The 26427-nt window shown below is 46.3% G+C and overlaps 1 long non-coding RNA gene across 5 annotated transcripts in view; it reads right to left on the bottom strand.

Moving 5' to 3' along the window:
- Window positions 1-26427, bottom strand: part of LOC134927118 (uncharacterized) — a 435449-nt gene that overhangs the window by 288289 nt on the left and 120733 nt on the right. For 4 of the 5 annotated variants that reach the window (XR_010177556.1, XR_010177560.1, XR_010177559.1 and 1 more), the window contains exons 10-11: window positions 18820-18883; window positions 17513-17655 (exon numbers count right to left, since the gene is read on the bottom strand). This is a non-coding gene — a long non-coding RNA (uncharacterized LOC134927118). The remainder of the gene's footprint in view (window positions 1-17512; window positions 17656-18819; window positions 18884-26427) is intronic. The other variant, XR_010177557.1, reaches the window with a different exon arrangement.

The following is a 26427-nucleotide window of genomic DNA, read 5'->3' as shown; positions in this document are numbered from 1 at the left end:
TGGTCTCCTGGATTGGAGCAAAACTCAGCGAGAGCACATCAGCCTTGATGTTTTTTGACCCAGGGCGATATGTTATCAAAAAATTAAAGCGAGCAAAAAACAAAGCCCATCGTGCCTGCCTGGCATTGAGACGCTTCGCTGACTCTAAATATGCCAAATTCTTATGGTCGGTGAGAATTGAGACCACAAACTTAGCCCCCTCAAGCCAGTGTCTCCACTCCTCGAGTGCATCCTTAATAGCCAACAATTCCCGGTTACCCACGTCATAATTCATCTCGGCAGGCGAAAATTTACGGGAAAAGCAAGCACAGGGATGAAGGCGATTATCAGACACTCCCATCTGAGAGAGCACTGCCCCAATACCCATCTCAGAGGCATCCACCTCCACCACAAAAGGACGCTCTGGATCTGGGTGTCGCAGCACCTTGGCCGAGACAAATGCCCTTTTGAGACGGCCAAAAGCCGCTTTGGCCTCACAAGACCAGTGAGCAACATCCGCCCCTTTCTTAGTGAGTGCCACCAAGGGCGCCACTATAGACGAAAATCCAGCGACAAATCGTCTATAAAAATTCGCAAAGCCCAGGAAACGCTGAAGCGCCTTCAAGCTAGTGGGCTGCACCCAATCCAGGACTGCCTGTACCTTGGAACCCTCCATTTGGAAACCTTCTGGGGAGATAATATATCCTAGAAATGCGATTTGATGAACTTCAAATTCGCACTTCTCCAGCTTCGCCCCAAGCCGGTGGTCTCTGAGTTTCTGGAGGACTAAGCGTACATGCTTCCGATGTTCCTCCAGGGAATGGGAGAAGATTAGGATGTCATCTAAGTATACAACTAAGAATCTATCCAAATATTCCCTGAGCACATCGTTCATGAAATCCTGGAAGACTGCCGGGGCATTACAGAGCCCAAAAGGCATCACCAAATATTCATAATGCCCTGAGTGGGTATTAAAGGCAGTCTTCCATTCATCCCCCTCTCTTATTCGGATTAGATTGTACGCACCGCGTAGGTCAATCTTAGAAAAAATGGTGGCAGTACGAAGCTGGTCAAACAAGACCGAAATGAGAGGCAGTGGATATGAGTTTTTAATCGTGATACGGTTCAATTCCCTGAAGTCGATGCAGGGTCGCAACGAACCGTCCTTTTTACCCACAAAGAAGAACCCCGACCCAACTGGAGACTGTGAAGGTCTGATAAATCCCTTAGCCAAGTTCTCCTGAATGTACTCTGCCATAGCCTGAGTCTCAGGACGTGACAGGGAGTACAACCTGCTCTTGGGAAGCTTAGCATTCGGCAACAAATCAATGAAACAGTCATAGGGGCGATGGGGAGGTAGTACCTCTGCAACTTTTTTGGAGAACACGTCCGCAAAATCTGCATAACATCCTGGCAATCCTGGCAAACTTAGCTGCGAAAGCCTGACTGGAAGGCTCAAGCAACTCCTGAAACAATCAGTACCCCAACTAAGAATCTCCCCAGAGACCCAGTCAAATTGAGGATTGTGGGCCCTTAACCAGGGTAACCCCAACACCAATGGGGCAAAAGTACAGACAGTCACATAAAAGGACAATTTTTCAGAGTGTGTGGCTCCAATAAACAAAGAAATCTGGCTAGTGCAAGAGGTAATTTTACCCTGGGATAATGGTTCCCCGTTTAACCCACAGATCTCAATTTCCGATGCCAAGGGTACTAAGGGAACAGAGTGTTTCAGGGCGAATTGGCGGTCCATAAAAACCCCGTCGGCCCCACTGTCCACAAAGGCCTCAGTCTTGACAGTTTGACCGAGGATCTTCAAGGTCACCGGAATGATAAAAGTCTTCTTGGGAAATTCTGACTTCTGGCCTGACAGGATATTTCCCATCACCCTCAGGCCCTGAAGTTTTCCGGCTTTTCTGGGCATGATACTACCACATGACCTTTATTCCCACAGTACAAACACAACCCCTGCTGTCTCCTCCGCGTCTTCTCACGCGAGGAGAGGCGGGTAGTCCCAATCTGCATAGGCTCCTCGGAAAATTCCTCAGAGTCTGAGGTTCCCTTGGGAAAGAAGGAAACCTTGGTCTCCCTTTCAAGCCTACGCTCTCTCAGCCGTCTATCCACCCGGATGGATAACTGCATGAGCTGATCCAAGCTATCAGGCAAGGGATATTGTACCAGTTGTTCTTTTATCTGGTTAGAAAGACCTCTTCGGTACTGGTGTCTCAGGGCTGGGTCATTCCACTGGGTATCATGGGCCAACCTCCGAAACTCCGTACAGTAAACCTCAACTGGCCTTCGCCCTTGCTTAAGGATCGAAATCTGAGCCTCGGCTGAGGCCGTCTTGTCAGGGTCATCATACAACATGCCCAGTGCCGTAAAAAAAGCATCAACACTTTTAAGCGATGGACAGTCAGGCTGCAACCCATATGCCCAGACCTGTGGGTCTCCTTGTAGCAAGGAAATCACTATGCCCACCCGCTGAATCTCCGACCCAGAAGACTGAGGCCTAAGCTGGAAATATAGCTTGCAGCTCTCCTTGAAACAAAAGAACTGCGAGCGATCTCCAGAAAAACGATCCGGGAGATTTACTTTCAGCTCCTTAACCCCTGAAGGTGCTGCTGCTGCGGGAGCTCCGCCAGCGGCCTGGGAGGTGTGCATTTTAATGGACAAATCATTAAATTGTCGAGTCAAGACCTGCACCAGATCGACCACCTGTTGCAAAGTATTTTGAGGGGTATGCTCCATATTCCCACAAAATTTCAACAGGAGTATTGGGCTGCTGAATATGTTATGCACACCAGTGCCTGCAGGAATGTACTGGTGTCTGAACGGAGAGGGATGCAAAACAAATGAACTCACAGACAGACTGGGGAATATGACATTACGTACACAGAAGGTGATAGGGTAACAAAATCAACACAAAGTGAACAGAGAAGCCCAGAGGCTAAGAAACTGGGTGTCTCCCTAGTATTAGGAATGCTCAGATGGAAAGAAGCGAGATGTTGTGTTTTAATACATAGAGAACCCGAAAATGCCGTTGCTAAGGGCAACAGCAAAACCCTAAAGGGTTACCAACGGGTGTGGCAGTAAACTCCTTGGTCAGAGATGGAATAATAGACACAAGGAGAGTCTCCACAATCCTAGTCCTCACTTGTAGTGCACTGGTTCAGCTTACTGCCACTAAACTGACACCTGAACACCTTGCACAGTGAGAAAGGATTTTGGCAGGCAAGTCTGAGAATACAGCCGCAAACTTGCTATGTTCACAGAGTAGCAAAAGAACCCCAGCAAGTTAAACAACTGACTCCAGTCTTACTGCTAGGTCTGGATTGGCAGAGTGTAGTACCAAATCCCAAGGAATATTTGCAGTAAGCAACAAACAAATACAAAGCTACACAGTACTGGCTAACTTTCAGGAACTGACTAACCAACAAAGATTCAGCAGCATCTGCTTAACCTGAGAAGAGGGTTTATATAGCAGGTGCTGTCCACGCCCCACTCAGACCTCACAGACTGTGAGCACAAAAACCAGCACCGGATCCCCTGCCGTGCACAAAGCCTGTAACCACTGTACAGCAAAAGACCCGAACCGGAGTATCAGCTGCGCTCAGGTTACTCCGCTAGCACTTGTCTCCCGGTTGCCATGACGACGTGGCAGCACAGGGCAGGAGACCCTAACAAATAACAGGTATAAATACAGGGATCTATGTGCAGGAGGCTACAGACATATTACTGGATGTAACCACAGCTGGTAATTATATACATATATCAGGTGACAGGAAATCTACATCCAGGTCACAGATAAACCAGAATCACCCAGTAACACCAGAGAGATTTCAGGATCCTCAGGTAATAAGCAACAGGGGATTCTCCTCAGGGCGACATTACTGGGAGGTGGATGTCAGTAAGATGGAGGGTGGGGATGTGTTATCCCAGTATAGACAGGAGGGGACGTCAGTCATACATTGAATTTAATAACAAGTCCTGGTGTGTGTGTAGGTGGAATAATCAGTACTCAGTGATACATGACAGTGCAGTGATCCGGTTACCTGACAATACCCCCTGTGACAGAGTGAGGGTATATCTGGATTATGAGGCAGGACAGCTGTCCTTTTATTCTCTGTGTGACCCCATCAGTCACTTACACACCTACACTGCCGTCCTCACTGAGCCCCTCCATGCTGCACTAGGTGTAGATGATGGGTGTATAACCATATCTGGGAGCGTCAGGAGCTGGGAGAAATTACCATGAGAATTCTGCCTGGCGATAACACATGGAAGGGAATATGATTGGTGGAATATTCAGCCAATAGGATGAAGGTGTGTGGGGGGGGGGGGGAATGCGTGTGCGTGTGTGTGTATGTGTGTGTGTGTGCGCGCGCGCGCGCCATGTATAGATGTCACTTTTGTGTATACAGCGTTTATAATAAGCCTTAAGGCTGTACTTTAAAAAAAATAAATTATAATATATTATACAAACTTTGATTACATTAATATATTAATTATAACATGATTTTTAGATTACATATGCTAAAGGTCATAGGTTCTCAAACTCAGGACCCCACACAGTGCATGTTTTGCAGGTAACCCAGCAGGTGCACAGGTGTATTAATTACTCACTGACACATTTTAAAAGGTCCACAGGTGGAGCTAATTATTTCTCTTGTGATTCTATGAGGAGAAAAAAGGTTTTGAGACAAACCGCACTCGACCTCTCCTATAGCCGTAGAATCCTCCCTAATGGGCCCTACAGACATGGCGATATGCTGCCGAGTTGCCTTTCCGCCGATACGGCAGACGGGCGACCCGGCGGCAGGGGGGCAGTGACGGGGGGAGTGAAGTTTCTTCACTCCCCCCATCACCTGGCTCCATTGAAGTGCAGGCAAATATGGATGAGATCGTCCATATTGGCTTGCATGCACAGCTGACGGGGAACCAGCGATGAACGAGCGCGGGGCCGTGCATCGTTCATTGCTGGTGCCTCCACACTGCACGATATGAACGTTATCTCGTTCATTAATGAACGAGATCGTTCATATCGTGCAGTCAAATCGCCCAGTGTGTAGGGCCTATTAGAAAGGAGAAAAAGTCTACCCGGAGAATGAAAATTCAAGAGTTAACCAACTACCTAATTATTTTACAATGGAAAATCAGGGACTAACGAGTTGGTGGTGCTCCCCAGAGTCAGAAATAGCATTTATTTAACAGGAAAGAAAAGAAGACTCTTTTTGGGGGGCACTCTTTGTTTATACTGTAATGAACAGGGTTGTGCCAAGTTTATTCAACTTTGACCTTTAATGATTATGTTAAAAAATAACTGGGACTGTGACAATTTCATGAATACAGGACGTACAACATATATAACACTACAAAAACAAAATGAATAGCAGTATTCTAATGCCCTGCATACTTTATTGGAAATATAATTATTCTAAATGTGGGTGAGCTAAACTATGTGAACCCTGATTCACCTATTATTACTCTACACTACCACAGGTACTATGGCAAATATTGTGTTGTATATATAATAACTTAATTGCACATTAAATGAGGGATTAATACAGATGTTGTTGTAGCAGTAGCATACTACATAGAGCCTCTATCATAGAGTATTCTCTATGTATCAGCAGCACGTGGATATGATGAAGCTCAATTGCACATTAGGTATAAGGTTATTGCCAGAGCCGGCCCTAACCAATATGATGCCCACGCAAGATTTTGGCTGGCGCCCCCTAGCACCACCGCTGGTTCCGCCTCTGACCTTGCACCTCTTTCCCAGCACCATCACCCCTCACCCATAGCAGTCCTTATTTTGCTGTTTGTACCCCCTATGTTTTAAATAGGAACAGTTCGCACATTTGGCGCACAGCCCAAAAAGGGGTGTGTTTTTGCTGGTAAGGGGCATGGCCACACAATAGTAACCCCAATTCCAATTACGCCACACAGTACTGCAACTTTATTCACATTTGATCATGCGATAGTGTCGATAATTCATATTACATCCCACAGTAGTATTACTTTACCTTATAAACATTACTCTTCACAGTAGAGCCCCTTATTCACATTACATCACACTGAATTGCTCCTTATTCACATTACACCACAACCTATTGCTCTTTATTCATATTAGACGACCATTTCTATACGTAACGCCACATAGTAGAGCACCTTATACACATAATGCCACACATTAGTAATGCATTTATATACATAATTCCACACAGTAATGCCCCTTACACATTATTAATGTCCTTATAAACATAATGCGTCTTACACATTATGACAACCTTTATTAATGCCCTTTTACACATAATGTCCCTTACATATATGCTGCATATTATTAATGTCCTTATACACATAATGACACACATAGTGCCCCCTACACATTTGCTGCACATTATTAGTGCCCCTATACACATAATGACACACATACAGTAGTACCCTGTTACACATATGCCGCACATTATTAATGCCCTTATACACATAATGACACACATAGTGCCCCTTACACATATGTTGCACATTATTAATGCATTTTTACATGAAACACATAACGCTCCTTACACATATTCCGAACACTACTGCACAACCAACCCACTCACACTGCCACTAACACTGTGACCTCTGCCTCTGCTTGGATACAGATGTGTCCTCATAAATCTTGCCTCAATGCTAACGTTGGGCACCTTTTTTTTATGAAAATACATCTTATTTGCATTACAATGTGGCTAGGATGCACAAGCAGATTCTGCTGATTAAAATGATATGCAGCATGCCTATATATTGTGTGAGACTGTGGCTGTATCTGCATAAGAAATGCTACACACAGAATATAGGCATGTCGCATATCATTTTAATCAGCAGAAGCTGCTGATGTCCCTAGGCATATCAAATGCCCTAGGCAATTGCCTAGTTTGCCTATGCCTATGGCCGGCTCTGGTTATTGCATAGGTAGGTGATATAATTATGTGGCAAATACCAGATAACAATTATCAGTCCGTCACATAACATTGTGCAGGCTTTCAATATCATCCAACAAAATACACGAACGAAAACCCACTACTGAGCCTCATTTTGACTTGTTTTAAGGACATTACATCAAAGTTGGATCAGCCTATAGTGTGTTTTTCCACTTTAATTTTGAGTGTGACTCCAAATCCAGACCTCCATGGGTTAATAAATTTGATTTCCATTGATAATTTTTGTGTGATTTTGTTGTCAGCACATTCAACTATGTAAAGAACAAAGTATTTAATAAGAATATTTCATTCATTCAGATCTAGGATGTGTTATTTTAGTGTTCCCTTTATTTTTTTGAGCAGTGTATATATATATATATATATATATATATATGTGTGTATATATATATATATATATATATATACACACACACACACACATATATATATATGTATATATACATATATACACACACACACACATATATATATATATATATATATATATATACACACACATATATATATATATACACACACACACACACACATATATATATATATATACAGTGGGGCAAAAAAGCATTTGGACAGCCACCAATTGTGCAAGTTGACCCACTTAAAAAGATGAGAGAGGTCTGTAATTTCCATCATAGGTACACTTCAACTGTGAGAGACAGAATCTGGGGGGGAAACAGGAAATTACATTGTAGGATCTTTAAACAATTTATTTGTATATTTTTGCGGAAAATAAATATTTGGACAATCAGAAAGTTGAACTCAATACTTTGTAATATAACCTCGGTTGGCAATTACAGAGGTCAAATGTTTCCTGTAGTTCTTGACCAGGTTTGCACACACTGTAGCGGGTATTTTGGCCCACTCTTCCATGCAGATCTTCTCTGGATCTGTCATGTTTTGGGGCTGTCGCCGGGCAACATGGACTTTCAACGCTCTCCACAGATTTTCTATTGGGTTGAGGTCTGGAGACTGGGTAGGCCACTCCAGGACCTTGAAATGCTTCTTACGGAGCCACTCCTTAGTTGCCCGGGCGGTGTGTTTGGGGTCATTGTCATGCTGGAAGACCAAGCCACGTTTTATATTCAATGCTCTTACTGAGGGAAGGAGGTTTTTGCCCAAAATCTCACGATACATGGCCCCATTCATCCTCTCCATAATACGGATCAGTCGTCCTGTCCCCTTTGCAGAAAAGCAGCCCCAAAGCATGATGTTTCCACCCCCATGCTTCACAGTGGGTATGGTGTTCTTGGGATGCCATTCATCATTCTTCTCCCTCCAAACACGGCGAGTGGAGTTTATACCAAAAAGTTTGATTTTGCTCTCATCTGACCACATTACATTCTCCCAATCCTCCTCTGGATCATCCAGGTGGTCACTGGCAAACTTTAGACGGGCCTGGACATGTGCTGGCTTAAGCAGGGGGACCTTTTGGGTGCTGCAGGATTTTAATCCATGTTTTGTGTTAAAACTACCTTTTTGTTTTGTGTTAAAACTAGAGATGAGCGCCGGAAATTTTTCGGGTTTTGTGTTTTGGTTTTGGGTTCGGTTCCGCGGCCGTGTTTTGGGTTCGACCGCGTTTTGGCAAAACCTCACCGAATTTTTTTTGTCGGATTCGGGTGTGTTTTGGATTCGGGTGTTTTTTTCAAAAAACCCTAAAAAACAGCTTAAATCATAGAATTTGGGGGTAATTTTGATCCCAAAGTATTATTAACCTCAAAAAACATAATTTACACTCATTTTCAGCCTATTCTGAACACATCACACCTCACAATATTATTTTTAGTCCTAAAATTTGCACCGAGGTCGCTGTGTGAGTAAGATAAGCGACCCTAGTGGCCGACACAAACACCGGGCCCATCTAGGAGTGGCACTGCAGTGTCACGCAGGATGTCCCTTCCAAAAAACCCTCCCCAAACAGCACATGACGCAAAGAAAAAAAGAGGCGCAATGAGGTAGCTGTGTGAGTAAGATTAGCGACCCTAGTGGCCGACACAAACACCGGGCCCATCTAGGAGTGGCACTGCAGTGTCACGCAGGATGTCCCTTCCAAAAAACCCTCCCCAAACAGCACATGACGCAAAGAAAAAAAGAGGCGCAATGAGGTAGCTGACTGTGTGAGAAAGATAAGCGACCCTAGTGGCCGACACAAACACCGGGCCCATCTAGGAGTGGCACTGCAGTGTCACGCAGGATGTCCCTTCCAAAAAACCCTCCCCAAACAGCACATGACGCAAAGAAAAAAAGAGGCGCAATGAGGTAGCTGACTGTGTGAGAAAGATAAGCGACCCTAGTGGCCGACACAAACACCGGGCCCATCTAGGAGTGGCACTGCAGTGTCACGCAGGATGTCCCTTCCAAAAAACCCTCCCCAAACAGCACATGACGCAAAGAAAAAAAGAGGCGCAATGAGGTAGCTGTGTGAGAAAGATAAGCGACCCTAGTGGCCGACACAAACACCGGGCCCATCTAGGAGTGGCACTGCAGTGTCACGCAGGATGTCCCTTCCAAAAAACCCTCCCCAAACAGCACATGACGCAAAGAAAAAAAGAGGCGCAATGAGGTAGCTGTGTGAGTAAGATTAGCGACCCTAGTGGCCGACACAAACACCGGGCCCATCTAGGAGTGGCACTGCAGTGTCACGCAGGATGTCCCTTCCAAAAAACCCTCCCCAATCAGCACATGATGCAAAGAAAAAGAAAAGAAAAAAGAGGTGCAAGATGGAATTATCCTTGGGCCCTCCCACCCACCCTTATGTTGTATAAACAAAACAGGACATGCACACTTTAACCAACCCATCATTTCAGTGACAGGGTCTGCCACACGACTGTGACTGATATGACGGGTTGGTTTGGACCCCCCCCAAAAAAGAAGCAATTAATCTCTCCTTGCACAAACTGGCTCTACAGAGGCAAGATGTCCACCTCATCTTCACCCTCCGATATATCACCGTGTACATCCCCCTCCTCACAGATTATCAATTCGTCCCCACTGGAATCCACCATCTCAGCTCCCTGTGTACTTTGTGGAGGCAATTGCTGCTGGTCAATGTCTCCGCGGAGGAATTGATTATAATTCATTTTAATGAACATCATCTTCTCCACATTTTCTGGATGTAACCTCGTACGCCGATTGCTGACAAGGTGAGCGGCGGCACTAAACACTCTTTCGGAGTACACACTTGTGGGAGGGCAACTTAGGTAGAATAAAGCCAGTTTGTGCAAGGGCCTCCAAATTGCCTCTTTTTCCTGCCAGTATAAGTACGGACTGTGTGACGTGCCTACTTGGATGCGGTCACTCATATAATCCTCCACCATTCTATCAATGTTGAGAGAATCATATGCAGTGACAGTAGACGACATGTCCGTAATCGTTGTCAGGTCCTTCAGTCCGGACCAGATGTCAGCATCAGCAGTCGCTCCAGACTGCCCTGCATCACCGCCAGCGGGTGGGCTCGGAATTCTGAGCCTTTTCCTCGCACCCCCAGTTGCGGGAGAATGTGAAGGAGGAGATGTTGACAGGTCGCGTTCCGCTTGACTTGACAATTTTGTCACCAGCAGGTCTTTCAACCCCAGCAGACCTGTGTCTGCCGGAAAGAGAGATCCAAGGTAGGCTTTAAATCTAGGATCGAGCACGGTGGCCAAAATGTAGTGCTCTGATTTCAACAGATTGACCACCCGTGAATCCTTGTTAAGCGAATTAAGGGCTGCATCCACAAGTCCCACATGCCTAGCGGAATCGCTCCGTGTTAGCTCCTTCTTCAATGCCTCCAGCTTCTTCTGCAAAAGCCTGATGAGGGGAATGACCTGACTCAGGCTGGCAGTGTCTGAACTGACTTCACGTGCGGCAAGTTCAAAGGGCATCAGAACCTTGCACAACGTTGAAATCATTCTCCACTGCACTTGAGACAGGTGCATTCCATCTCCTATATCGTGCTCAATTGTATAGGCTTGAATGGCCTTTTGCTGCTCCTCCAACCTCTGAAGCATATAGAGGGTTGAATTCCACCTCGTTACCACTTCTTGCTTCAGATGATGGCAGGGCAGGTTCAGTAGTTTTTGGTGGTGCTCCAGTCTTCTGTACGTGGTGCCTGTACGCCGAAAGTGTCCCGCAATTTTTCTGGCCACCGACAGCATCTCTTGCACGCCCCTGTCGTTTTTTAAAAAATTCTGCACCACCAAATTCAAGGTATGTGCAAAACATGGGACGTGCTGGAATTTGCCCATATTTAATGCACACACAATATTGCTGGCGTTGTCCGATGCCACAAATCCACAGGAGAGTCCAATTGGGGTAAGCCATTCCGCGATGATCTTCCTCAGTTGCCGTAAGAGGTTTTCAGCTGTGTGCGTATTCTGGAAAGCGGTGATACAAAGCGTAGCCTGCCTAGGAAAGAGTTGGCGTTTGCGAGATGCTGCTACTGGTGCCGCCGCTGCTGTTCTTGCGGCGGGAGTCCATACATCTACCCAGTGGGCTGTCACAGTCATATAGTCCTGACCCTGCCCTGCTCCACTTGTCCACATGTCCGTGGTTAAGTGGACATTGGGTACAACTGCATTTTTTAGGACACTGGTGAGTCTTTTTCTGACGTCCGTGTACATTCTCGGTATCGCCTGCCTAGAGAAGTGGAACCTAGATGGTATTTGGTAACGGGGGCACACTGCCTCAATAAATTGTCTAGTTCCCTGTGAACTAACGGCGGATACCGGACGCACGTCTAACACCAACATAGTTGTCAAGGACTCAGTTATCCGCTTTGCAGTAGGATGACTGCTGTGATATTTCATCTTCCTCGCAAAGGACTGTTGAACAGTCAATTGCTTACTGGAAGTAGTACAAGTGGGCTTACGACTTCCCCTCTGGGATGACCATCGACTCCCAGCGGCAACAACAGCAGCGCCAGCAGCAGTAGGCGTTACACGCAAGGATGCATCGGAGGAATCCCAGGCAGGAGAGGACTCGTCAGACTTGCCAGTGACATGGCCTGCAGGACTATTGGCATTCCTGGGGAAGGAGGAAATTGACACTGAGGGAGTTGGTGGGGTGGTTTGCGTGAGCTTGGTTACAAGAGGAAGGGATTTACTGGTCAGTGGACTGCTTCCGCTGTCACCCAAAGTTTTTGAACTTGTCACTGACTTATTATGAATGCGCTGCAGGTGACGTATAAGGGAGGATGTTCCGAGGTGGTTAACGTCCTTACCCCTACTTATTACAGCTTGACAAAGGGAACACACGGCTTGACACCTGTTGTCCGCATTTCTGGTGAAATACCTCCACACCGAAGAGCTGATTTTTTTGGTATTTTCACCTGGCATGTCAACGGCCATATTCCTCCCACGGACAACAGGTGTCTCCCCGGGTGCCTGACTTAAACAAACCACCTCACCATCAGAATCCTCCTGGTCAATTTCCTCCCCAGCGCCAGCAACACCCATATCCTCCTCATCCTGGTGTACTTCAACACTGACATCTTCAATCTGACTATCAGGAACTGGACTGCGGGTGCTCCTTCCAGCACTTGCAGGGGGCATGCAAATAGTGGAAGGCGCATGCTCTTCACGTCCAGTGTTGGGAAGGTCAGGCATCGCAAACGACACAATTGGACTCTCCTTGTGGATTTGGGATTTCAAAGAACGCACAGTTCTTTGCGGTGCTTTTGCCAGCTTGAGTCTTTTCAGTTTTCTAGCGAGAGGCTGAGTGCTTCCATCCTCATGTGAAGCTGAACCACTAGCCATGAACATAGGCCAGGGCCTCAGCCGTTCCTTGCCACTCCGTGTGGTAAATGGCATATTGGCAAGTTTACGCTTCTCCTCCGACAATTTTATTTTAGGTTTTGGAGTCCTTTTTTTTCTGATATTTGGTGTTTTGGATTTGACATGCTCTGTACTATGACATTGGGCATCGGCCTTGGCAGACGACGTTGCTGGCATTTCATCGTCTCGGCCATGACTAGTGGCAGCAGCTTCAGCACGAGGTGGAAGTGGATCTTGATCTTTCCCTAATTTTGGAACCTCAACTTTTTTGTTCTCCATATTTTATAGGCAGAACTAAAAGGCACCTCAGGTAAACAATGGAGATGGATGGATTGGATACTAGTATACAATTATGGACGGACTGCCACGGTTAGGTGGTATAAAAAAACCACGGTTAGGTGGTATATATTATAATAATAATACAATTATGGATGGACGGACTGCCTGCCGACTGCCGACACAGAGGTAGCCACAGCCGTGAACTACCGCACTGTACACTGGTTGATAAAGAGATAGTAGTATACTCGTAACAACTAGTATGACACTATGACGACGGTATAAAGAATGAAAAAAAAACCACGGTTAGGTGGTATATATTATAATAATAATAATACAATTATGGATGGACGGACTGCCTGCCGACTGCCGACACAGAGGTAGCCACAGCCGTGAACTACCGCACTGTACACTGGTTGATAAAGAGATAGTAGTATACTCGTAACAACTAGTATGACACTATGACGACGGTATAAAGAAAGAAAAAAAAATACCACAGTTAGGTGGTATATATTATAATAATAATACAATTATGGATGGACGGACTGCCTGCCGACTGCCGACACAGAGGTAGCCACAGCCGTGAACTACCGCACTGTACACTGGTTGATAAAGAGATAGTAGTATACTCGTAACAACTAGTATGACACTATGACGACGGTATAAAGAAAGAAAAAAAAATACCACAGTTAGGTGGTATATATTATAATAATAATACAATTATGGATGGACGGACTGCCTGCCGACTGCCGACACAGAGGTAGCCACAGCCGTGAACTACCGCACTGTACACTGGTTGATAAAGAGATAGTAGTATACTCGTAACAACTAGTATGACACTATGACGACGGTATAAAGAATGAAAAAAAAACCACGGTTAGGTGGTATATATTATAATAATAATACAATTATGGATGGACGGACTGCCTGCCGACTGCCGACACAGAGGTAGCCACAGCCGTGAACTACCGCACTGTACACTGGTTGATAAAGAGATAGTAGTATACTCGTAACAACTAGTATGACACTATGACGACGGTATAAAGAAAGAAAAAAAAATACCACAGTTAGGTGGTATATATTATAATAATAATACAATTATGGATGGACGGACTGCCTGCCGACTGCCGACACAGAGGTAGCCACAGCCGTGAACTACCGCACTGTACACTGGTTGATAAAGAGATAGTAGTATACTCGTAACAACTAGTATGACACTATGACGACGGTATAAAGAAAGAAAAAAAAATACCACAGTTAGGTGGTATATATTATAATAATAATACAATTATGGATGGACGGACTGCCTGCCGACTGCCGACACAGAGGTAGCCACAGCCGTGAACTACCGCACTGTACACTGGTTGATAAAGAGATAGTAGTATACTCGTAACAACTAGTATGACACTATGACGACGGTATAAAGAATGAAAAAAAAACCACGGTTAGGTGGTATATATTATAATAATAATACAATTATGGATGGACGGACTGCCTGCCGACTGCCGACACAGAGGTAGCCACAGCCGTGAACTACCGCACTGTACACTGGTTGATAAAGAGATAGTAGTATACTCGTAACAACTAGTATGACACTATGACGACGGTATAAAGAATGAAAAAAAAACCACGGTTAGGTGGTATATATTATAATAATAATACAATTATGGATGGACGGACTGCCTGCCGACTGCCGACACAGAGGTAGCCACAGCCGTGAACTACCGCACTGTACACTGGTTGATAAAGAGATAGTAGTATACTCGTAACAACTAGTATGACACTATGACGACGGTATAAAGAATGAAAAAAAAACCACGGTTAGGTGGTATATATTATAATAATAATACAATTATGGATGGACGGACTGCCTGCCGACTGCCGACACAGAGGTAGCCACAGCCGTGAACTACCGCACTGTACACTGGTTGATAAAGAGATAGTAGTATACTCGTAACAACTAGTATGACACTATGACGGTATAAAGAATGAAAAAAAAACCACGGTTAGGTGGTATATATTATAATAATAATACAATTATGGATGGACGGACTGCCTGCCGACTGCCGACACAGAGGTAGCCACAGCCGTGAACTACCGCACTGTACACTGGTTGATAAAGAGATAGTAGTATACTCGTAACAACTAGTATGACACTATGACGACGGTATAAAGAAAGAAAAAAAAATACCACGGTTAGGTGGTATATATTGTAATACAATTATGGATGGACGGACTGCCTGCCGAGTTCCGACTGCCGACACAGAGGTAGCCACAGCCGTGAACTACCGCACTGTACTGTGTCTGCTGCTAATATAGACTGGTTGATAAAGAGATAGTATACAATACATACAACAATATACTACTATACTGGTGGTCAGGCACTGGTCACCACTAGTCACACTGGCAGTGGCACTCCTGCAGCAAAAGTGTGCACTGTTTAATTTTAAATTAATATAATATTATGTACTCCTGGGGGCTCCTGCTATAACAACCTGCAGTGCTCCCCAGTCTCCCCCACAATTATTATAAGCTTTGCCTTTTATACATTGATGTGCAGCACACTGGGCTGAGCTGAGTGCACACAGACTGAGTCACACTGTGTGACTGGCTGCTGCTGTGTATCGTTTTTTTTCAGGCAGAGAACGGATATAGCAGAGAACGGATATATTATATTAAAATAAATAAAAGTTAACTAACAACAACTGCACTGGTCACTGTGGTAAACTCTGTCTGACTCTGCACAATCTCTCTCTCTCTTCTAATCTAATTTCTAATGGAGAGGACGCCAGCCACGTCCTCTCCCTATCAATCTCAATGCACGTGTGAAAATGGCGGCGACGCGCGGCTCCTTATATAGAATCCGAGTCTCGCGAGAATCCGACAGCGTCATGATGACGTTCGGGCGCGCTCGGGTTAACCGAGCAAGGCGGGAGGATCCGAGTCTGCTCGGACCCGTGAAAAAAACATGAAGTTCGTGCGGGTTCGGTTTCAGAGAAACCGAACCCGCTCATCTCTAGTTAAAACTACCTAATGTTGTTAAACCACGTCTATCTTGCATAGTCTCAGAGGTGCTGGTGCAAACCGAGGATCAACAAAGAAAATACATTTTCTTTGGGTCTGTTGGCGCGAAAATAAGCACACAAGCGTATAGGTATTCCCCTGTATTGTTGCCATAAGTTATAAACAGTCATTGTAGATTAGATCTGTACAACATCGGATAAGTTGCCTGTTTCCCAAGTGTTGAAAATGTATAAAGTGTTTAAAGTGTTATTGTTAATGAAAAGTCACAAAATATTTGCATTTCATAAGGGAAGCTCCGTTCCTGCCTAAAAGTTTAGGTAGCACGAAGCAGAATTTGTCCGGCAGGGGACTTCCGGTGCTCGAAGGGAACGTGGAAGCATTTATCTAACTGCTACAATAAAAGTACAGTGTTTTTGTTGTATTACTAGAGTTGGGTAAGAGTGTGGCAAGCCGCATGCAAAGGTACGCAGTGATACACACTTGCATACACAAGTATACACGTCATAGTACAATAGTACATGGACGCGTATACAGCGACGCACGGGTACACACGCGGTTGCACTGTCAAAGTCAAAAATAATACATGCACATAACATGCAAACTCCAAACAGAGTGGCCTCTGTTCGGGCGCGTTGCCGCCGTGCGTACGCACACACGCATGTTACGTACACAGGTTCACGAGCCTTGCATATTGGCGCGTGGTATTTATTTATTATTTATTTATTTATTACCAGTTATTTATATAGCGCACACATATTCCGTAGCGCTTTACATAGAATATTTGGCCATTAACATCAGTCCCTGCCCCAGTGGAGCTAACAATCTATATTTTATACCACATGTACACGCACACACATTCACACTAGGGTTAATTTTGTTGGGAGTTGCCAATTAACCTACCAGTATATTTTTGGATTGTGGGAGGAAACCGGAGCCCCCGGAGGAAACCCACGCAAGAACGGGGAGAATATACAAACTCCACACAGTTAGGGCCATGGTGTGAATTAAACTCATGACCTCAGTGCTGTGAGGCAGTAATGCTAACCATTACACCATCCGTACTGTGAGTATATACGGTAGCATACGCATTTGCACAGAAAAGCCACAAAGACATATTCAATATTCAATTCATATAGTGCAAAATTCACAGTCTCCATACACATTGTCAGCAACTTACATACACTTAAAAGGTAAAACAACAGAGCTATTCAGCTTTACATAGTGTGAGGGGATGGAGCAGTATTAGGTCTTAGTGTTTGGTATCCAAATGTACAGTATTTTGTGATCCACATTTCGAGGGCTATTTCCAGTTTATCGCATGTTTCTGCGTATATATATATATATATATATATATATATACAGAGATAAACAAACGGCGGCACTCAGGAGACGATGAAGTGGTGAAACAGAGCGGTGCTTTATCTACGTTTCGGGGTACATAGCCCCGTCATCAGGACACACACAGTGAAACATCAAACAGTGTAAACTTAAATACCTTACCTGGCGCTTGTTCCAGCCGTCCACGCCGCGCCTCTGCTCCGCTTCCGGGATCTGGACTTCCGTTCACAGGGGTGGTCACCTGACCGGATGCCTGCTCACCGGGCTTTCAGTCAGAGGCAGGGAGGATTATTGCTAGGCAACGCCTAAAAACAATACCAACACACATATGAATGAGACGTGAATGACATAAAATATGACAGGCTATTAATTAATAATGCCTGAATAAAAGTGAAGACAACATTTCTGATGAAAAAGTGCTTACATTATTATGTGCTAAAAAGTAATGTAAAGTTAAAAAAACAGTGTAAAGTTAAAAAGCAGTAAGCATCAATTGCACAGTGCGATGATAACCAGTATCCCCCAATCTGGGTTGAGTTATCTGAATAAACTGTAAATACTAACAGCCTAACTAATACTAAATGGAGCTGTTCTATAGCAATCTTCCTAAAGACGTCATTTACTGTCAGGTAGGTCTCCTAAAGCAAACTGCTATAAGATCCCTATTCCCTGTATCTGAAAATCCAGTCACTACTGGACTAATGTGGTGTCCTAGATTAGTCAACCACTGTTATACCCTGGACTGATCATCCAGGTTACACAAATAGAGATAAACTGAAAAGATGCCATTAAATAAAGTTGCTCATACCCAGAGATTCATTCAATCCTCTGGGACTGAGTGTGTTAAGAGTTAGAATCCACCTGGTCTCAAGCTGTAATAGGCGCCTAGCCCTGTCACCACCCCTTTATGAGAATGGAACCTGGTCTATAATGCGGTCACGTAGAGTGGCCAGGCTATGCTTAGCTAGAACAAAATGTCTAGCTACCGGTTGATCACTAGAGCCTGTATTCAGGGCAGCTCTAATGGCTGATCTGTGTTGCGTCATTCTCACTTTGAAGCTGCATTCCGTTTTCCCTACACAATGTTGTCCGCAGGGACACTTCAGCAGGTACACTACAAATTTTGAATTGCAGTTAACCGCTACTCGGATGTTAATTTTTTTACCGGTGTATGGATGCTGGAACGCATCTCCAGGTATAAGGAAATTGCACGTAGTGCATCCACATTTATAGCAGCCCATTCTTTGTTTCAAAAAGTGAGTACTGGCGCTAGCTGTTTTTGATATATCTGTTTTTACTCTCAAGACTCCTAATATTCCTGCTTCTGGTATAGCTGGGCATTTATCTGCTCTTTTGAAACATCCACAGCTCAGGATCTGTTTGGATGATGGGTCAGAGTTCTTTAGCTTTTTTACTGGTATATGTGCTATGCGTGTTGTATTGGTTAACCCATGGAAAAATATTGTCACCTTGTTTATTCTCTTTAATCTCCAGGAGTTGTTGTCGGGGTTTACTCAAGGCTGTAGTACGAGCCTGTAATAACAATTCCAAGGGTTACCCTCTTTCTCTAAATTTTAGAATCATCTCATCAAGTTGTCTATCACGCAGGGCCGGTGCTAGGGTGCTCGGCGCCCTCCTGCAAACTATAAATTTTGCGCCCTCCTATAAATACAGATGTGATCGCTCTCATCCTACCCGCAAGCGGCCGCATTGTGCTTGCAACTAGCTGCGGCAAGCTGCATCTGGTTGGCTGGAACATACAAGCCATGCAATCACAATGTCCGTGATACATTATGCCACACACCACATTGCCCACTACACATTAAGACCTACAGTTCGGCTTCTAATTACTTTTAAATTACCTGATCGTGGCCAAGGGTTTCATGATCTTGGTTCCATGCACGGTGCCAGGGCTTTTCATGCTCAGGGTGTCATGCTTGTTGCCAGGGGTTTCATGCGCTGGGTGTTATGCTCGTTGCCAGGGGTTTCATGCACTGGGTGTCATGGGGAGTAATGCTGCCCAAACCGCTCCCCGCTGTATAGTGTGCCGTGTGCACTGCTGCCCGATCCCCCTGTTGCTGCTGCTGCCGCCGCGCCAGGGTAGCAAGTTGGCAGGGCTGCAGCCTGCAGGGTGCCGCCGGCCGCGGCCAGCGCTATGCACTCCCGGCACTTCCTAGACGCTAGAGGTCAAGTATGACCTCTAGCATGTCTCCTCCATGGCGGCGGCCATTTTGGAAGGGACATTTAGCAGATTTACATGCGGACGACTAGTCCGCGCATGCCAATCTGCTCTGAATTAGTGGCAGTGCCCCCGTAGCCCTGCGCCTCCTAGCCTCCACAGTGGCTGCGGGGGCAGTAGTTACGCCACTGAATAGGACACTTTATCTCCCCCCCCCATTAATATGCAACTCTCTAGCACACATTAATATGACACTACCCCCCCAAAAAAACAAATATAATACAACCCACCCACCCCCCAAAAAAAACACATTAAAATGACATTACCCCCAGCTTATATTAATATAACACTACCCCCCTTTCCAGCACACAACAACATGACAGTGACACTACCCCCCCAAAACACATTACTATGACATTACCCCCCAAGCACATATTAATATGTCACTCCTCCCCCCAAAAAACACATGAATATGACACTTTAACACTCTCCCCTTCTTCCCTCGCCCCCCCCCCCCCCCCTTCCTTCATTTATCTGCAGCAGAATTTACCTGAGACTTAGCTGGGCCTCTGCTCCTATGTGTGCCTGTGGTGCTGCAGGCTGCTACACTGCAACGCTGCTCCTCTTCTGGCTGGCTCCTCCTGTGCATCATGTGACTTCCTGTTTATCGGTGCCCCGTGAATCCAGCACTGATGGGAAGGGAGGGGGGCTGCTGAAGACTGCTGTGTCTCCTCAGTGACAGAGAGGAGACTCAGGAGAAAGGGGTATGGGGGGGCGGGGGTGCTGGTGCGCGCACTGCTGCCTGTCTTCCAGCTAGGTGCAGCTCGGAGGAACAAGCCGTGGAGGAGAAGGAAGGGGGAGGCACCTGACAGGCTCACACACAGCACACTGGAGGAGAATTTATGTTTGTTATGCCGGCGCTGCCTGTCACTTTGACAGGCAGAGCCTGCGGCAGCGGACAGCAGCACTGCGGGCCAGCAGGGTAGCAGAGCGAGGACAGCGCCTCTCCCACCCGGCGCCTCCCTGCTTTGCAGACCTTGCTGAGCGGGTAGCGCCGGGCCTGCTATCACGCATAAGTGGATCACTGTTAATCCTGCACACCCTCAGCATCTGTGAATAGGGTAGACCGTATATAGTGGCTTTTGGATGAAAGCTATCAAACATAAGTATGGTATTACGATCAGTATCCTTTTTGTACAAGGAGGTACTGATCATCCCGTTACTTATGGAGATCTGCACATCAAGAAAATTGATTTGATGGTTATCCATGACCATCGTGAGTTTGACTGGGCTAGACGACCTATTCTGTGTAGCGATCAGGTCCTCAAGAATTTCTCTTGGACCAGACCCCAAAATCAGCAGGTTGTCTATGTATCTAGTGTACAAAATGAGATATTGTGCAATACTTGTTTGTGTGAGAAAAAGATCTTTATCTAACTCCCACATAAATGAATTTGCAAACGACGGGGCCACACAGGACCCCATCGCACACCCTGTGAGCTGTAAATAAAATTTGTTGTCATGTACAAAATAATTATGAGTGAGTGTAAATGCAAGTAAAGACAAAAAGAAACCAATCTCCGGCCCAGTATATAAAGGATTTTCTCTATCGTCCTAGTGGATGCTGGGGTTCCTGAAAGGACCATGGGGAATAGCGGCTCCGCAGGAACAGGGCACAAAAAGTAAAGCTTTTCCAGATCAGGTGGTGTGCACTGGCTCCTCCCCCTATGACCCTCCTCCAGACTCCAGTTAGATTTTTGTGCCCGGCCGAGAAGGGTGCAATCTAGGTGGCTCTCCTAAAGAGCTGCTTAGAAAAAGTTTAGCTAGGTTTTTTATTTTACAGTGATTCCTGCTGGCAACAGGATCACTGCAGCGAGGGACTGAGGGGAGAAGGAGTCAACTCACCTGCGTGCAGGATGGATTGGCTTCTTGGCTACTGGACATCAAGCTCCAGAGGGACGATCACAGGTACAGCCTGGATGGTCACCGGAGCCGCGCCGCCGGCCCCCTTGCAGATGCTGAAGTCAGAAGAGGTCCAGAATCGGCGGCTGAAGACTCCTGCAGTCTTCTAAAGGTAGCGCACAGCACTGCAGCTGTGCGCCATTTTCCTCTCAGCACACTTCACACGCGGTCACTGAGGGTGCAGGGCGCTGGGGGGGGGCGCCCTGGGAGGCAAATGTAACCTATATAAAGGCTAAAAATACCTCACATATAGCCCCTAGAGGCTATATGGAGATATTTAACCCCTGCCTGATTTCTCTAAATAGCGGGAGACGACCCCGCCAGAAAAGGGGCGGGGCCTATCTCCTCAGCACACGGCGCCATTTCCTCTCACAGCTCCGCTGGTCAGGACGGCTCCCAAGTCTCTCCCCTGCACTGCACTACAGAAACAGGGTAAAACAGAGAGGGGGGGGCAAATTTATGGCGATATTTTGATATAACAAAGCAGCTATAAGGGAGCACTTATTATAAGGCTATCCCTGATATATATATAGCGCTTTTGGTGTGTGCTGGCAAACTCTCCCTCTGTCTCCCCAAAGGGCTAGTGGGTCCTGTCTTCGTTAGGAGCATTCCCTGTGTGTCTGCTGTGTGTCGGTACGTGTGTGTCGACATGTATGAGGACGATATTGGTGTGGAGGCGGAGCAATTGCCAAATATGAGGATGTCACCCCCTAGGGAGTCGACACCAGAATGGATGCCTTTATTTATGGAACTACGGGATAGTGTCAACACGCTAAAGCAGTCGTTTGACGACATGAGGCGGCCGGACAATCAATTAGTGCCTGTCCAGGCGACTCAAACACCGTCAGGGGCTGTGAAACGCCCTTTGCCTCAGTCGGTCGACACAGACCCAGACACAGGCACTGACTCCAGTGGTGACGGTGACGAATCAACCGTATTTTCCAGTAGGGCCACACGTTATATGATTTTGGCAATGAAGGAGGCGTTACATTTAGCTGATACTACAGGTACCACTAAACAGGGTATTATGTGGGGTGTGAAAAAACTACCTATAGTTTTTCCTGAATCAGAAGAATTAAATGACGTGTGTAATGAAGCGTGGGTTGCCCCTGATAAAAAGCTGATAATTTCAAAGAAATTATTGGCATTATACCCTTTCCCGCCAGAGGTTAGGGAGCGCTGGGAAACACCTCCTAGGGTGGACAAGGCGCTAACACGCTTATCTAAACAAGTGGCGTTACCCTCTCCTGAGACGGCCGCACTTAAAGATCCATCAGATAGGAGGATGGAAAATATCCAAAAAAGTATATACACACATGCAGGTGTTATACTACGACCAGCTGTAGCGACTGCCTGGATGTGCAGTGCTGGGGTAGTTTGGTCAGAGTCCCTGATTGAAAATATTGATACCCTGGACAGGGACAATATTTTACTGTCGTTAGAACAAATAAAGGATGCATTTCTTTATATGCGTGATGCACAGAGGGATATCTGCACACTGGCATCACGGGTAAGTGCTATGTCCATTTCGGCCAGAAGAGCTTTATGGACGCGACAGTGGACAGGCGATGCGGATTCAAAACGGCATATGGAAGTTTTGCCGTATAAAGGGGAGGAGTTATTTGGAGTCGGTCTATCAGATTTGGTGGCCACGGCTACAGCCGGGAAATCCACCTTTCTACCTCAAGTCACTCCCCAACATAAAAAGGCACCGACTTTTCAACCGCAGCCCTTTCGTTCCTTTAAAAATAAGAGAGCAAAGGGCTATTCATATCTGCCAAGAGGCAGAGGTCGAGGGAAGAGACAGCAACACGCAGCTCCTTCCCAGGAACAGAAGCCCTCCCCGGCTTCTACAAAAGCCTCAGCATGACGCTGGGGCTTCTCAAGCGGACTCGGGGACGGTGGGCGGTCGTCTCAAAAATTACAGCGCGCAGTGGGCTCACTCGCAGGTAGATCCCTGGATCCTGCAGATAATATCTCAAGGGTACAGGTTGGAATTAGAGACAGATCCACCTCGCCGTTTCCTGAAGTCTGCTTTACCAACGTCCCCCTCCGAAAGGGAGACGGTTTTGGAAGCCATTCACAAGCTGTACTCTCAGCAGGTGATAGTCAAGGTACCTCTTCTACAACAAGGGAAGGGGTATTATTCCACTCTTTTTGTGGTACCGAAGCCGGATGGCTCGGTAAGGCCTATTCTAAATCTGAAGTCCTTGAACCTGTACATAAAGAAGTTCAAGTTCAAGATGGAGTCACTCAGAGCAGTGATAGCGAACCTGGAAGAGGGGGACTTTATGGTATCCTTGGACATCAAGGATGCGTATCTCCACGTTCCAATTTACCCCTCACACCAGGGGTACCTCAGGTTCGTTGTACAAAACTGTCACTATCAGTTTCAGACGCTGCCGTTCGGATTGTCCACGGCACCTCGGATCTTTACAAAGGTAATGGCCGAGATGATGATTCTTCTTCGAAGAAAAGGCATATTAATTATCCCATACTTGGACGATCTCCTAATAAGGGCAAGGTCCAGAGAACAGCTAGAGATGGGATTAGCACTGTCTCAAGAAGTGCTAAAACAGCACGGGTGGATTCTGAATATTCCAAAATCCCAGTTAATGCCGACAACTCGGCTGCTGTTCCTAGGGATGATTCTGGACACGGTTCAGAAAAAGGTTTTTCTCCCGGAGGAAAAAGCCAAGGAGTTATCCGAGCTTGTCAGGAACCTCCTAAAACCAGGAAAGGTGTCTGTACATCAATGCACAAGAGTCCTGGGAAAAATGGTGGCTTCTTACGAAGCAATTCCATTCGGCAGATTCCACGCAAGAATTTTCCAAAGGGATCTGTTGGACAAATGGTCAGGGTCGCATCTTCAGATGCACCTACGGATAACCCTGTCTCCAAGGACAAGGGTGTCTCTTCTGTGGTGGTTGCAGAGTCCTCATCTATTGGAGGGCCGCAGATTCGGCATACAGGATTGGATCCTGGTGACCACGGACGCCAGCCTGAGAGGCTGGGGAGCAGTCACACAAGGAAGAAACTTCCAGGGAGTATGGACGAGTCTGGAAACGTCTCTTCACATAAACATTCTGGAACTAAGAGCAATATACAATGCTCTAAGCCAGGCAGAACCTCTGCTTCAGGGAAAACCGGTGTTGATCCAGTCGGACAACATCACGGCAGTCGCCCATGTGAACAGACAGGGCGGCACAAGAAGCAGGAGTGCAATGGCAGAAGCTGCAAGGATTCTTCGCTGGGCAGAGAATCATGTGATAGCACTGTCAGCAGTGTTCATCCCGGGAGTGGACAACTGGGAAGCAGACTTCCTCAGCAGACACGATCTTCACCCGGGAGAGTGGGGACTTCATCCAGAAGTCTTCCACATGCTGGTAACCCGTTGGGAAAGACCAATGGTGGACATGATGGCGTCTCGCCTCAACAAAAAACTGGACAGGTATTGCGCCAGGTCAAGAGATCCGCAGGCAATAGCTGTGGACGCGCTGGTAACGCCTTGGGTGTACCAGTCGGTGTATGTGTTTCCTCCTCTGCCTCTCATACCAAAAGTATTGAGAATTATACGGCAAAGAGGCGTAAGAACGATACTAGTGGTTCCGGATTGGCCAAGAAGGACTTGGTACCCGGAACTTCAAGAGATGATCACGGAGGATCCGTGGCCTCTACCTCTAAGGAGGGACTTGCTTCAGCAGGGTCCCTGTCTGTTTCAAGACTTACCGCGGCTGCGTTTGACGGCATGGCGGTTGAACGCCGGATCCTAAAGGAAAAAGGCATGCCGGAAGAAGTCATTCCTACTTTGATTAAAGCAAGGAAGGAAGTAACCGTGCAACATTATCACCGAATTTGGCGAAAATATGTTGCGTGGTGCGAAGATCGGAGTGCTCCGACGGAGGAATTTCAACTGGGTCGATTCCTACATTTCCTGCAATCAGGATTGTCTATGGGTCTCAAATTGGGATCTATTAAGGTTCAAATTTCGGCCCTGTCGATTTTCTTTCAAAAAGAATTGGCTTCAGTCCCTGAAGTCCAGACCTTTGTTAAGGGAGTGCTGCATATACAGCCTCCTGTGGTGCCTCCAGTGGCACCGTGGGATCTCAATGTGGTTTTGGACTTTCTAAAATCTCATTGGTTTGAACCACTAAAAAAGGTGGATTTGAAATATCTCACTTGGAAAGTGACCATGCTTCTAGCCCTGGCTTCTGCCAGGAGAGTATCAGAATTGGCAGCTTTATCTTACAAAAGCCCATATCTGATTTTCCATTCGGACAGGGCAGAACTGCGGACTCGTCCGCATTTTCTCCCTAAGGTGGTGTCAGCATTTCATCTGAACCAGCCTATTGTAGTGCCTGCGGCTACAAGTGACTTGGAGGACTCCAAGTTACTGGACGTTGTCAGAGCATTACAAATATATATTGCAAGGACAGCTGGAGTCAGAAAATCTGACTCGTTGTTTATATTGTATGCACCCAACAAGATGGGTGCTCCTGCGTCTAAGCAGACGATTGCTCGTTGGATCTGTAGCACAATCCAACTTGCACATTCTGTGGCAGGCCTGCCACAGCCTAAATCTGTAAAGGCCCACTCCACAAGGAAGGTGGGCTCATCTTGGGCGGCTGCCCGAGGGGTCTCGGCATTACAACTTTGCCGAGCAGCTACGTGGTCAGGGGAGAACACGTTTGTAAAATTTTACAAATTTGATACTCTGGCTAAGGAGGACCTGGAGTTCTCTCATTCGGTGCTGCAGAGTCATCCGCACTCTCCCGCCCGTTTGGGAGCTTTGGTATAATCCCCATGGTCCTTTCAGGAACCCCAGCATCCACTAGGACGATAGAGAAAATAAGATTTTACTTACCGATAAATCTATTTCTCGGAGTCCGTAGTGGATGCTGGGCGCCCATCCCAAGTGCGGATTATCTGCATAAAT

Source organism: Pseudophryne corroboree, chromosome 5, assembly GCF_028390025.1.
Source record: "Pseudophryne corroboree isolate aPseCor3 chromosome 5, aPseCor3.hap2, whole genome shotgun sequence".
In the NCBI taxonomy this organism is placed as follows: Eukaryota; Metazoa; Chordata; class Amphibia; order Anura; family Myobatrachidae; genus Pseudophryne; species Pseudophryne corroboree.
This window is presented reverse-complemented; position numbering and strand designations above follow the sequence as displayed.